Below are 13,989 nucleotides of genomic sequence, written 5' to 3'. Positions count from 1 at the left end.
GGAAATTAATAAATTAAGAAGAAATTAATAAATTAAGAAGGAATTCATAAATTAATAATCCATTAATAAATTAATAATAGATTGATAAATTAATAAGAAATTAATAAATTAATAATAAATTAATAAATTAATAATCGATTAATAAATTAAGAAGAAAGTAATAAATTAAGAAGAAATTATTAAATTAATAATAGATTAAAATCAAATCAAATAAATAATAAAAATAAAATGAATACTAAATTAATAATAATAAATTAATAATAATAAATAATGATAAATTAATCAATTCATGAAGTTATAATTAATAATTAATAATAGATTAATAAATTAATAATACATTAATAATACATTAATAATAAATTAAAATAAAATAAAGTATTAAAATATAATAAAATAATAATAAATTAATAATAATAAAAATAAAATAAATAATAAATTAATAAATTAGTAATCAGTTATTAATAAATTTAAAAAATAAATAATAAAAAATGAAATAAATAATACATTAATAAATTAAGAAGAAATTAAAATAGAATAAAGTAAATAATTAAAAATAAAATGAGTAAGAAATTAATAAATTAAGAAGAAATTAATAAATTAAGAATAGATTAAAATCAAATCAAATAAATAATAAAAATAAAATGAATAATAAATTAATAAATTCATAAGAAATTAAAATAGAATAAAAGAAATAATATAAAATAAAATGAATCATAAATTAATAAATTAATAAGAAATTAGAATAAAGTAAATAATTAAAAATAAAATGAATAATAAATTAATACATTAAGAAGAAATTAATAAATTAAGAATAGATTAAAATGAAATCAAATAAATCATATAAAATAAAATTAAAATAAATTAATAATTCAATTCACCAATCGATCAATAAATAAATGAAGAAATCAACGAAATAAATGAATAAAATGATGAATTAATGAATCAATTAATGACTTAATGAGCCCAGACTCTCACCCAGCACTCTGATCCTGGCGGTGGCCGAGTCATTGACGGCTCCAGCTCGGAGGTGGCAGCCGTAGGAGCCTTCATCGACAGCGCTGATGTTGGAAATCAGCAGGTGGGAACCGCCCAACAGTCGGAATTTACCCCAGCTGGGAAGGGAAAAAATGGGAATTTTCTTGGGAATTCGGGGAATTTTTTCCCAAGGAATTCTTGGAATTTCAAGTTGGGATTTTTTGGGAAATTCTGGAATTTTTTCCCAAGGAATTCTTGGAATTTACCCCAGTTTGGAGGGGAAAAATGGGAATTTTTTAAGGAATTTTTGGAATTTTAGCCTGGAATTAGCTCTGAAATCTGGGAATTTTTAAGGTGGAATTCTTAGAATTTACCCCAGTTTGGAGGGGCAAAAATGGGAATTTTTTAAGGTGGAATTCTTGGAATTCCAAGCTGGGATTTTCGCAGAAATTCTGGGAATTTTTTAAGGTGGAATTCTTGGAATTTACACCAATTTGGAGGGGAAAAATGGGAATATTTTAAGGTGGAATTCTTGGAATTTCAAGCTGGGATTTTTGGGGAAATTCTGGAATTTTTCCCCAAGGAATTCTTGGAATTTACCCCAATTAGGAGGGAAAAAATGGGAATTTTTTAAGGAATTTCTGGAATTTCAGCCTGGAATTGGCTCTCAAATCCTGGAATTTTTTCCCAAGGAATTCTTGGAATTTCAAGTTGGAATTTTCCCAAAAATCTGGGAATTTTTTGAGGAATTTTTGGAATTTCAAGCTGGGATTTTCCCAAAAATCTGGGAAATTTTTAAGGAATTTTTGGAATTTCAAGCTGGAATTTTCTTGGAAATTCTGGGAATTTTTTAAGGTGGAATTCTTGGAATTTGAAATTGGAGTTTTCACAGAAATCTGGGAATTTTTTAAGGTGGAATTCTTGGAATTTACACCAGTTTGGAGGGGAAAAATGGGAATTTTTTAAGGTGGAATTCTTGGAATTTCAGCCTGGAATTGGCTCTAAAATCCTGGAATTTTTAAAGGTGGAATTCTTGGAATTTACCCCAATTAGGAGGGAAAAAATGGGAATTTTTTAAGGTGGAATTCTTGGAATTCCAAGTTGGGATTTTCTTGGAAATCTGGGAATTTTTTAAGCCTGGAATTGGCTCTGAAATCTGGGAATTTTTTAAGATGGAATTCTTGGAATTTACCCCAGCTGGGAAGAGAAAAATTGGGAATTTTCTTGGGAATTCGGGGAATTTTTTAAGGTGGAATTCTTGGAATTTCGAGTTGGGGTTTTCAAAAAAATCTGGGAATTTTTTAAGGTGGAATTCTTGGAATTTACCCCAATTAGGAGGGAAAAAATGGGAATTTTTTAAGGTGGAATTCTTGGAATTTCAGCCTGGAATTGGCTCTGAAATCTGGGAATTTTTAAGGTGGAATTCTTGGAATTTACCCCAGTTTGGAGGGGCAAAAATGGGAATTTTTTAAGGTGGAATTCTTGGAATTTCAAGCTGGAATTTTCTCAAAAATCCAGGAATTTTTTTCCCAAGGAATTCTCATGAAATGGAAAATTTATCCTGGAATTCCAGCCTGGAATTTTCTCTGAAATCTGGGAATTTTTTAAGGTGGAATTCTTGGAATTTACCCCAACTGGGAAGGGAAAAAATGGGAATTTTTAAAGATGGAATTCTTGGAATTTCAAGCTGGGATTTTTGGGGAAATTCTGGAATTTTTTCCCAAGGAATTCTTGGAATTTACCCCAATTAGGAGGGGAAAAATGGGAATTTTTTAAGGAATTTTTGGAATTTCAAGTTGGGATTTTCGTGGAAATCCAGGATTTTTTTAAGGAATTCTTGGAATTTTAGCCAGGAATTTTCCCAAAAATCTGGGAATTTTTTAAGGTGGAATTCTTGGAATTTACCCCAGTTTGGAGGGGAAAAATGAATTTTAAGGAATTTTTGGAATTTTAGCCTGGAATTTTTGCAGAAAAAATGGGAATTTTTTAAGATGGAATTCTTGGAATTCCAAGCTGGAATTTTCCTAGAAATCCAGGATTTTTTTCCCAAGGAATTCTCAATAAATGGAAAATTTATCCTGGAATTCCAGCCTGGAATTGGCTCTGAAATCTGGGAATTTTTTAAGGTGGAATTCTTGGAATTTCAAGTTGGGGTTTTCACAAAAATCTGGGAATTTTTTAAGGTGGAATTCTTGGAATTTACGCCAGTTTGGAGGGGAAAAATGGGAATTTTTTAAGGTGGAATTCTTGGAATTTCCAAGTTGGAGTTTTCACAAAAATCTGGGAATTTTTTAAGGTGGAATTCTTGGAATTTACCTCAGTTTGGAGGGAAAAAATGGGAATTTTTTAAGGAATTTTTGGAATTTCAAGTGGGATTTTTGGGGAAATTCTGGAATTTTTTAAGGAATTCTTGGAATTTCAATCTGGAGTTTTCAAAAAAATCTGGGAATTTTTTAAGGTGGAATTCTTGGAATTTCAAACTGGAATTTTCCCAAAAATCCTGGAATTTTTTCACGAGGAATTCTTGGAATTTCAAGTTGGAATTTTCTCAAAAATTCTGGGAATTTTTTGAGGAATTTTTGGAATTTCAAGCTGGAATTTTCGTGGAAATCCGGGAATTTTTTAAGGAATTTTTGGAATTTTAGCCTGGAATTTTTGTGGAAATTCAGGATTTTTTTAAGGAATTCTTGGAATTTCAAGCTGGGATTTTTGGGGAAATTCTGGAATTTTTCCCCAAGGAATTCTTGGAATTTACCCCAATTAGGAGGGAAAAAATGGGAATTTTTAAAGGAATTTTTGGAATTTTAGCCTGGAATTTTCGTGGAAATTCAGGATTTTTTTAAGGAATTTTTGGAATTTCAAGCTGGGATTTTTGTGGAAATTCAGGATTTTTTTAAGATGGAATTCTTGGAATTTACCCCAGTTTGGAGGGAAAAAATGGGAATTTTTTAAGGTAGAATTCTTGAAATTTACCCCAATTTGGAGGGGAAAAATGGGAATATTTTAAGGTGGAATTCTTGGAATTTCAAGCTGGGATTTTTGGGGAAATTCTGGAATTTTTCCCCAAGGAATTCTTGGAATTTACCCCAGTTTGGAGGGAAAAATGGGAATTTTTAAGGTGGAATTCTTGGAATTTCCAAGTTGGGGTTTTCACAAAAATCTGGGAATTTTTTAAGGTGGAATTCTTGGAATTTACCCCAGTTTGGAGGGGAAAAATGGGAATTTTTTAAGGAATTTTTGGAATTTTAGCCTGGAATTGGCTCAGAAATCTGGGAATTTTTTAAGGAATTTTTCGAATTCCAAGCTGGAATTTTGGTGGAAATTCAGGATTTTTTTAAGGAATTCTTGGAATTTCGAGTTGGGGTTTTTCACAAAAATCTGGGAATTTTTTAAGGTGGAATTCTTGGAATTTACACCAGTTTGGAGGGAAAAAATGGGAATTTTTAAAGGAATTTTTGGAATTCCAGCCTGGGATTTTCGTGGAAATTCAGGATTTTTGTAAGGAATTTTTGGAATTTCGAGTTGGGATTTTCTTGGAAATCTGGGAATTTTTTAAGCCTGGAATTGGCTCTGAAATCTGGGAATTTTTTAAGATGGAATTCTTGGAATTTACCCCAGTTTGGAGGGGAAAAATGGGAATTTTTTAAGGAATTTTTGGAATTTCAAGATGGGATTTTGGTGGAAATTCAGGATTTTTTTTAGGAATTCTTGGAATTTCAAGCTGGGATTTTCTTGCAAATCTGGGAATTTTTTAAGGAATTTTTGGAATTTCAAGCTGGAATTTTCCCAAAAATCCGGGAATTTTTTAAGGAATTCTTGGAATTCCAACCTGGAATTTTCCCAAAAATCCGGGAATTTTTTAAGGTGGAATTCTTGGAATTTCAAGCTGGGATTTTCCCAGAAATCCAGGATTTTTTTTCCCAAGGAATTCTCATTAAATGGAAAATTTATCCTGGAATTCCAGCCTGGAATTGGCTCTGAAATCTGGGAATTTTTTAAGATGGAATTCTTGGAATTCCAACCTGGAATTGGCTCTGAAATCTGGGAATTTTTTAAGATGGAATTCTTGGAATTTACCCCAATTTGGAGGGGAAAAATGGGAATATTTTAAGGTGGAATTCTTGGAATTCCAAGCTGGGATTTTTGGGGAAGTTCTGGAATTTTTTCCCAAGGAATTCTTGGAATTTACCCCAATTAGGAGGGGAAAAATGGGAATTTTTAAAGGAAGTTTTGGAATTTTAGCCTGGAATTTTGGTGGAAATTCAGGATTTTTTTAAGGAATTCTTGGAATTTCAGTCTGGAGTTTTCACAAAAATTCTGGGAATTTTTTAAGATGGAATTCTTGGAATTCCAAGCTGGAATTTTTTGGGAAATCTGGGGATTTTTTCCCAAGGAATTCTTGGAATTCCAAGCTGGGATTTTTGTGGAAATTCTGGGAAATTTTTAAGATGGAATTCTTGGAATTTCAAGCTGGAATTGGCTCTGAAATCCTGGAATTTTTTCCCAAGGAATTCTTGGAATTCCAAGTTGGAATTTTCCCAAAAATCCGGGATTTTTTTCCCAAGGAATTCTCATTAAATGGAAAATTTATCCTGGAATTCCAGCCTGGAATTGACTCTGAAATCTGGGAATTTTTAAAGATGGAATTCTTGGAATTTCAAGCTGGAATTTTCCCAAAAATCCGGGAATTTTTTAGGATGGAATTTCCAAGGATTTTCTGGGAATTTTCCAGGTTGAAATTCCAAGAATTCCTTGGAAAAAAATTCCAGGTTTTATCCCAATCCATAGAAAATTAATCCCACTGGGAATTCTAAGGAATTCCCAAGGATTTCTGGGAATTTTCCAGGCTGGAATTCCAGGATGAATTTTCTATTTCATGAGAATTCCTTGGGAAAAAAATTCCTGAATTTTTGGGAAAATTCCAGCTTGGAATTCCAGAAATTCTTTGGGAAAAAAATCCCGAATTTCCAAGAAAATTCCAGCTTGGAATTCCAAGAATTCCTTGGGAAAAAATTCCAGGATTTTTTTGAAAATTCCAGGCTGGAATTCCAGGAATTCCTTGGGAAAAAAATTCCCAGATTTCAGAGAAAATTCCAGCTTGGAATTCCAAGAATTCCTTAAAAAATTCCCAGATTTCTGCAAAAATTCCAGCCTGAAATTCCAAGAATTCCTTGGGAAAAAATTCCAGGATTTCTGGGAAAATTCCAGCTTGGAATTCCAAGAATTCCTTGGGAAAAAAATCCCGAATTTCCAAGAAAATTCCAGCTTTGAATTCCAAGAATTCCTTGGGAAAAAAATTCCCGGATTTATCCCAATCCATGGAAAAGAATTCCCAATTTAAGGATGGAATTCCCAAGGATTTTCTGGGAATTTTCCAGGCTGGAATTCCAGGATGAATTTTCCATCCCATGAGAATTCCTTGGGAAAAAAATTCCCGGATTTCAGAGAAAATTCCAGCTTGGAATTCCAAGAATTCCTTGGGAAAAAAATCCAGGATTTCTGAGAAAATTCCAGCTTGGAATTCCAGGAATTCCTTGGGAAAAAATTCCCAGATTTCCAAGAAAATCCCAACTTGGAATTCCAGGAATTCCTTGGGAAAAAATCCAGGATTTTTGGGAAAATTCCAGCTTGGAATTCCCAGTTTAATGAGAATTCCTTGGGAAAAAATTCCAGGATTTCTGGGGAAATTCCAGGCTGGAATTCCAAGAATTCCTTGGAAAGAAATTCCAGGTTTATCCCATTGGATGGGAATGATTCCAATGGGATTTTAGGGATGGAATTCCCAAGGATTTTCTGGGAATTTTCCAGGCTGGAATTCCAGGATGAGTCGTCCAATCCAATGGGATAAACTTGGAATTTTTTCCCAAGGAATTCCTGGAATTCCAAGCTGGAAAATTCCCAGAAAATCCTTGGGAATTCCATCCTTAAATTGGGAATTCTTTTCCATGGATTGGGATAAATCCTGGAATTTTTCCCCAAGGAATTCTTGGAATTCCAAGCTGGAATTTTCTCAGAAATCCTGGGAATTTTTTCCCAAGGAATTCTCATTAAACTGGGAATTCCAACCTGGAATATTCCCAGAAATCTTTGGGAATTCCTTCCCTAAATTCCCATTGGGAATTCTTTTCCATGGATTGGGATAAAACCTGGAATTTCTTCCCAAGGAATTCCTGGAATTCCAGCCTGGAAAATTCCCATTGGATGGGAATTATTCCAATGGGATTTTAGGGAAGGAATTCCCAAGGATTTTCTGGGAATTTTCCAGGCTGGAATTCCAGGATGAGTCATGCAATCCAATGGGATAAACCTGGAATTTCTTCCCAAGGAATTCTTGGAATTTCAAGCTGGAAAATTCCCAGAAAATCCTTGGGAATTCCATCCCTAAATTCCCATTGGAATCATTCCCATACAGAGGGAAAAACCTGGAATTTCTTCCCAAGGAATTCCTGGATCCAAGGGGATTTTAGGGAAGGAATTCCCAAGGATTTTTGGGAATATTTCAGCCTGGAATTCCAGGAATTCCTTGGGAAAAAATTCCAGTTTTATCCCAACCCATAAAAAATAGGAAAACACTGGGAATTCTAAGGAATTCCCAAGGATTTCTGGGAATTTTCCAGGCTGAAATTCCAAGTGGAACTTTAATAAAACCCCAATTCCCGGGTTTTTTTGGGAAAACTGGGAATACCTGCTGGGAATCTCTCGGTTTTCCCGGCTCCAGGTGATGATGGGAGGAGGAAATCCCGAAGCAGAACATTCCAGAACCACATTCCCACCTTCCAGCACGTCCTGATCCCGAGGTTTTTGGAGGAAAAGGGGAGGGCGAGGAATTCCGGGATCTGGGGGAGAGAGGGAGAGAAATTCCAGGTGAAATTCCGTGAAATCCTGGTAAAATTCCAGGAAAATTCCATGGAATTCTGATAAAATTCTATGGAATTCTGATAAAATTCCATGAATTTCTGGTGAAATTCCATGAAATTCTGATAAAATTCCATGGAAGTCCTGTAAAATTCTATGGAATTTTGGTAAAATTCCAGTAAAATTCCATGAGATTCTGGTAAAATTCCATTGAATTCTGGTAAAATTCCATGAAATTCTGAGTAAAATTCCATGAAATTCCAGTAAAATTCCATGAGATTCTGGTAAAATTCCATGAAATTTTGGTAAAATTCCATGAAATTCCAGTGAAATTCCATGAAATTCTGGTGGAATTCCATGGAATTCTGGTAAAATTCCTTGAAATCCCAGTAAAATTCCATGGAATTGTGGTAAAATTCCATTAAATCCTGATAAAACTCCATGGAATTCCAGGAAAATTCCTTGAAATTCTGGTAAAATTCCATTAAATTCTGTAGAAATTCCTAGAAATTCTGATGAAATTCCATGGAATTCTGGTAAAATTCCTTGAAATTTTGGTAAAAATTCCTTGAAATTCTGGTGAAATTCCATGAAATTCTGGTAAAATTCCATGGAATTCTGGTAAAATTCCATGGAATTCTGGTGAAATTCCATAAAATTCCATGAAATTCTGCTAAAAATCCATGAAATTCCCAGGGAAATTCCATGGGATTCTGGTGAAATTCCTTGAAATTCTGGTAAAATTCCAGTAAAATTCCATGGAATTCCAGTAAAATTCCATGGAATCCTGGTAGAATTCCATGAGATTCTGATAAAATTCCATGGGATTCCAGTAAAAATCCATGGAATTTTGGTAAAATTCCAGTAAAATTCCATGGAATTATGATAAAATTCCATGGAATTCTGGTAAAATTCCATGAAATTCCAGTAAAATTCCATGGAATTCTGGTGAAATTCCATGGAATTCCCAGTAAAATTCCATGAGATTCTTGATAAAATTCCATTAAATTCTTGATAAAATCCCATGGAATTCTGATAAAATCCCATTAAATTCTTGATAAAATTCCATTAAATCCCAATAAAATCCCAATAATTCCCTGTAAATCCCAATAAAACCCCATTAAATCCCAATAAAACCCCCTGTAAATCCCAATAAATCCCCTGTAAATCCCAATAAAACCCCATTAAAACTCCATTAAATCCCAATGAAATCCCTATAAAACCCCTGTAAATTGCAATAATTCCATTAAAATCTCTATAAAATCCCTGTAAATTGCAATAAAATCCCTGTAAATTGCAATAAATCCCTATAAAACCCCTGTAAATTGCAATAAATCCCACTAAAACCCCTGTAAATTGCAATAAATCCCAATAAAATCCCCTGTAAATTGCAATAAAATCCCACTAAAATCCCCTGTAAATTGCAATAAATCCCTATAAAATCCCTGTAAATTGCAATAATTCCCTATAAAACCCCTGTAAATTGCAATAAAACCCCTGTAAATTGCAATAAATCCCTATAAAACCCCTGTAAATTGCAATAAATCCCTATAAAACCCCTGTAAATTGCAATAATTCCCTATAAAACCCCTGTAAATTGCAATAAAACCCCTGTAAATTGCAATAATTTACTATAAAACCCCTGTAAATTGCAATAAATCCCTGTAAATTGCAATAAATCCCTATAAAACCCCTGTAAATTGCAATAAAACCCCTGTAAATTGCAATCAATCCCTATAAAATCCCTGTAAATTGCAATAAAATCCCTGTAAATTGCAATAAATCCCAATAAAACCCCTGTAAATTGCAATAAATCCCTATAAAACCCCTGTAAATTGCAATAAATCCCTATAAAACCCCTGTAAATTGCAATAAATCCCTATAAAACCCTGTAAATTGCAATAAAATCCCTGTAAATTGCAATAAATCCCTATAAAACCCCTGTAAATTGCAATAAATCCCTATAAAACCCCTGTAAATTGCAATAAATCCCTATAAAATCCCTGTAAATTGCAATAAATCCCTATAAAACCCCTGTAAATTGCAATAATTCCCTATAAAATCCTTGTAAATTGCAATAATTCTCTCAAAATCCCAATAAAACCCCTGTAAATTGCAATAAATCCCTATAAAATCCCTGTAAATTGCAATAAATCCCAATAAAATCCCTGTAAATTGCAATAAATCCCACTAAAACCCCTGTAAATTGCAATAAATCCCACTAAAACCCCTGTAAATTGCAATAAATCCTATAAAACCCTGTAAATTGCAATAAATCCCTATAAAATCCCCTGTAAATTGCAATAAATCCCTATAAAACCCCTGTAAATTGCAATAAATCCCTATAAAACCCCTGTAAATTGCAATAAATCCCTATAAAATGCCTCAAACCCTGTAAATTGCACTATAAAACCCCTGTAAATTGCAATAAAATCCCAATAAAACCCCTGTAAATTGCAATAAATCCCTATAAAACCCCTGTAAATTGCACTAATTCCATTAAAATTCCCCCAATTCCCAACTCACTTTCCACCACCCTCAACCTGACATCGCTCCCAAGCCGGAACCCTCCGGCATTGCTGAGGAGACACCGGTAAATTCCTTCATCTTCCACTCCAATCTTGCCAATCTGCAGCGTTCCCGAGGGCAGCAGGAGCAGCCGGGAATCCCCCCGGGAATGCCCAGAATTCCAGCGGATTCCCAAGGAAATGCCAGGGGATTCTGGGAAAATTCCTTTAAATTCTGATAAAATTCCATGGAATTCTGGGAAAATTCCTTGAAATCCCAATAAAATTCCATGGAATTCGGATAAAATTCCAGGAAATTCTGGTAAAATTCCAGGAAAATTCCATGGAATTCTGGTGAAAATTCCTTGAAATTCTGGGAAAATTCCATGGAATTCTGGTAAAATCCCATGGAATTCTGATAAAATCCCATTAAATTCTTGATAAAATTCCATTAAATTCCTGATAAAATTCCATTAAATCCCAATAAAACCCCATTAAATCCCAATAAAATCCTAATAAAACCCCATTAAATCCCAATAAAACTCCAATAAAATCCCATTAAAACCCCTGTAAATCCCAATAAAATCCCAAAAACTCCCTGTAAATCCCAATAAAATCCCCCTCTAAATCCCAATAAATCCCAATAAAACCCCTGTAAATTGCAATAATTCCATGTAAATTGCACTCAAACCCCTGTAAATTGCACTCAAACCCCTGTAAATTGCACTCAAACCCCTGTAAATTGCACTCAAACCCCTGTAAATTGCAATAAATCCCACTGAAACCCCTGTAAATTGCACTCAAACCCCCGTAAATTGCACTCAAACCCCTGTAAATTGCACTCAAACCCCTGTAAATTGCATTAAAACCCCTGTAAATTGCAAGAATTCCCCCAATTCCCAACTCACCCTCCACCACCCTCAACCTGACATCGCTCCCAAGCCGGAACCCTCCGGCATTGCTGAGGAGACACCGGTAAATTCCTTCATCTTCCACTCCAATCTTGCCAATCTGCAGCGTTCCCGAGGGCAGCAGGAGCAGCCGGGAATTCCCAGAGGGAAATTCGGGAATTCCCAAAAGGTTTTCCCGGTTTTTTTGCCATTGGATGTCGATGGGGGGGTCTCCTTGGAAAGGACAAGGGAGGAGGGCGGGATGGCCTCGGATGGCGCTGATGGAGGAAGGGGGGGAGAGGAAGCGAGGAGGGGCTGGAAAAAGAAGGAGAAAAAAATGGGAATAAAGAATTAAATTTATTTAAATTTTTAATTTTTTTGTCTATTTTTTATTAAATAATTTACAGTAATAAATTGGAATTTTTTTCTTAATTTTTTTCTTGATTTTTTAAAAAAATATTGGATTTTTTTCTTGATTTTTCTTGATTTTTTTAAAAATATTGGATTTTTTTCTTGATTTTTTTTAAAAATATTGGAATTTTTTCTTGATTTTTTTAAAAAATTATTGGATTTTTTCTTGATTTTTTTAAAAAATATTGGATTTTTTCTTGATTTTTTTCTTGATTTCTTAAAGAAATATTGGATTTTTTTCTTGATTTTTTCTTGATTTTTTTAAAAAATATTGGATTTTTTTCTTGATTTTTTAAAAAAATATTGGATTTTTTTCTTGATTTTTTTAAAAAATTATTGGATTTTTTTCTTGATTTTTTTAAAAAAATATTGGATTTTATTCTTGATTTTTTTCTTGATTTTTAAAAAAAAAATTGGATTTTTTTCTTGATTTTTTTTCTTGATTTTTTTAAAAAATATTGAATTTTTTTCTTGATTTTTTTAAAAATATTGGAATATTTCTTGATTTTTTAAAAATATTGGATTTTCTTGATTTTTCTTGATTTCTTAAAGAAATATTGGATTTATCTTGATTTTGTCTTGATTATTTAGAAAAATATTGGAATTTTTTTCTTGATTTTTTAAAATAATAATTGGATTTTTTTCTTGATTTTTTTCTTGATTTTTTTAAAAAATATTGGATTTTTTTCTTGATTTTTCTTGATTTTTTTTTTAAAAATATCGAATTTTTTTCTTGATTTTTTCCTTTATTTTTGTGGTTTTTTTGGAATATTTTGGAGGTGTAAATTGAATTTTTTTCTTGATTTTTTGGGATATTTTGGAATATTTTGGAGGTCTTAATTGGATTTTTTTTCCTGATTTTTCCCTAATTTTATAATTTTTTTGCAATATTTTAGAGTAATAAATTGGAATTTTTCTTGATTTTTTTCTTTATTTTTCTTTATTTTTTAAAAAAAATTGGATTTTTTTTCTTTATTTTTTAAGGTTTTTTCTTTATTTTTTGGGATATTTTGGAGCCATAAATTGGATTTTTTTTCTTGATTTTTTCTTTATTTTTATTAAATAATTTAGAGTCTTAAATTGGATTTTTTATCCTTTTTTTTTTCTATATTTTTATAATTTTTTGAAGTATTTTAGAACCATAAATTGGATTTTTTTCTTTATTTTTTGGAATATTTTAGAGGTATAAATTGAATTTTTTTCTTTATTTTTTTCCAATTTTTAAAGCCATAAATTGGATTTTTTTTCTTGATTTTTTTACATTTTTTCTTTATTTTAATTAAATATTTTAGAGCCATAAATTGGATTTTTTTTCTTTATTTTTTCCTTTATTTTTTTAAAATAATTTAGAATATTTTAGAACCATAAATTGGATTTTTTTTCTATATTTTTTGGGATATTTTGGAGCCATAAATTGGAATTTTTTCTTGATTTTTATGGGATATTTTGGAGGAAGGGGGGGAGAGGAAGCGAGGAGGGGCTGGAAAAAGAAGGAGAAAAAATGGGAATTAAAATTAAATTTCTTTATTTAATTAAGTTTTTTAAATTATTTTATTAAATTTTTTTTATTTATTTTTATTAAATAATTTACAGACGGAAATTGGAATTTTTTTCTTGATTTTTTTAAGGTTTTTTCTTTATTTTTTGGGATATTTTGGAGGTGCAAATTGGATTTTTTTCTTGATTTTTTGGGATATTTTGGAGGTGTAAATTGAATTTTTTCTTTATTTTTTTAAAATTTTTTTTCTTTATTTTATTAAATAATTTAGAGTAATAAATTGGATTTTTTTTCTTGATTTTTTTACGGTTTTTTCTTTATTTTTTGGGATATTTTGGAGGTGTAAATTGGATTTTTTTTCTTTATTTTTATAATTTTTTTGGAAATATTTTAGAGTAATAAATTGAATTTTTTCTTGATTTTTTTACAATTTTTTTCTTTATTTTTAAAATTTTTTTTCGTTATTTTATTAAATAATTTACAGACGTAAATTGGATTTTTTTTCCTTTATTTTTTCTTTTTTTTTCTATTTTTTTGGATATTTTGGAGGTGTAAATTGGAATTTTTCTTGATTTTTTTCTTTAATTTAAAAAAAAATATTGGATTTTTTTCTTTATTTTTTTACGTTTTTTCTTTATTTTTATTAAATAATTTACAGGCGTAAATTGGATTTTTTTTTCTTGATTTTATGGGATATTTTTGGAGGTGTAAATTGAATTTTTTTCTTGATTTTATGGGATATTTTGGAGCTGTAAATTGCATTTTTTCCTGATTTTTTGGGATAATTTACAGGCGTAAATTGGAATTTTTTGCTTGATTTTTTGGGATAATTTACAGACGTAAATTGGAAATT

At 31.4% G+C, this 13,989-nt stretch overlaps 1 long non-coding RNA gene across 1 annotated transcript; it reads right to left on the bottom strand.

Annotated features, from left to right (window-relative positions):
• Positions 1–963: 963 nt before the first annotated feature.
• Positions 964–11,624, bottom strand: LOC126643961 (uncharacterized). Its single transcript, XR_007629831.1, has 3 exons — positions 11,246–11,624; positions 7,661–7,811; positions 964–1,112 (listed from the first exon to the last, which is right to left on the bottom strand). It is a non-coding gene; the product is annotated as an uncharacterized LOC126643961 (long non-coding RNA).
• Positions 11,625–13,989: the final 2,365 nt, after the last annotated feature.

Source organism: Myiozetetes cayanensis, unplaced genomic scaffold (genome assembly GCF_022539395.1).
Source record: "Myiozetetes cayanensis isolate MyiCay16 unplaced genomic scaffold, myiCay2020 scf286, whole genome shotgun sequence".
In the NCBI taxonomy this organism is placed as follows: domain Eukaryota; kingdom Metazoa; phylum Chordata; class Aves; order Passeriformes; family Tyrannidae; genus Myiozetetes; species Myiozetetes cayanensis.
This window is presented reverse-complemented; position numbering and strand designations above follow the sequence as displayed.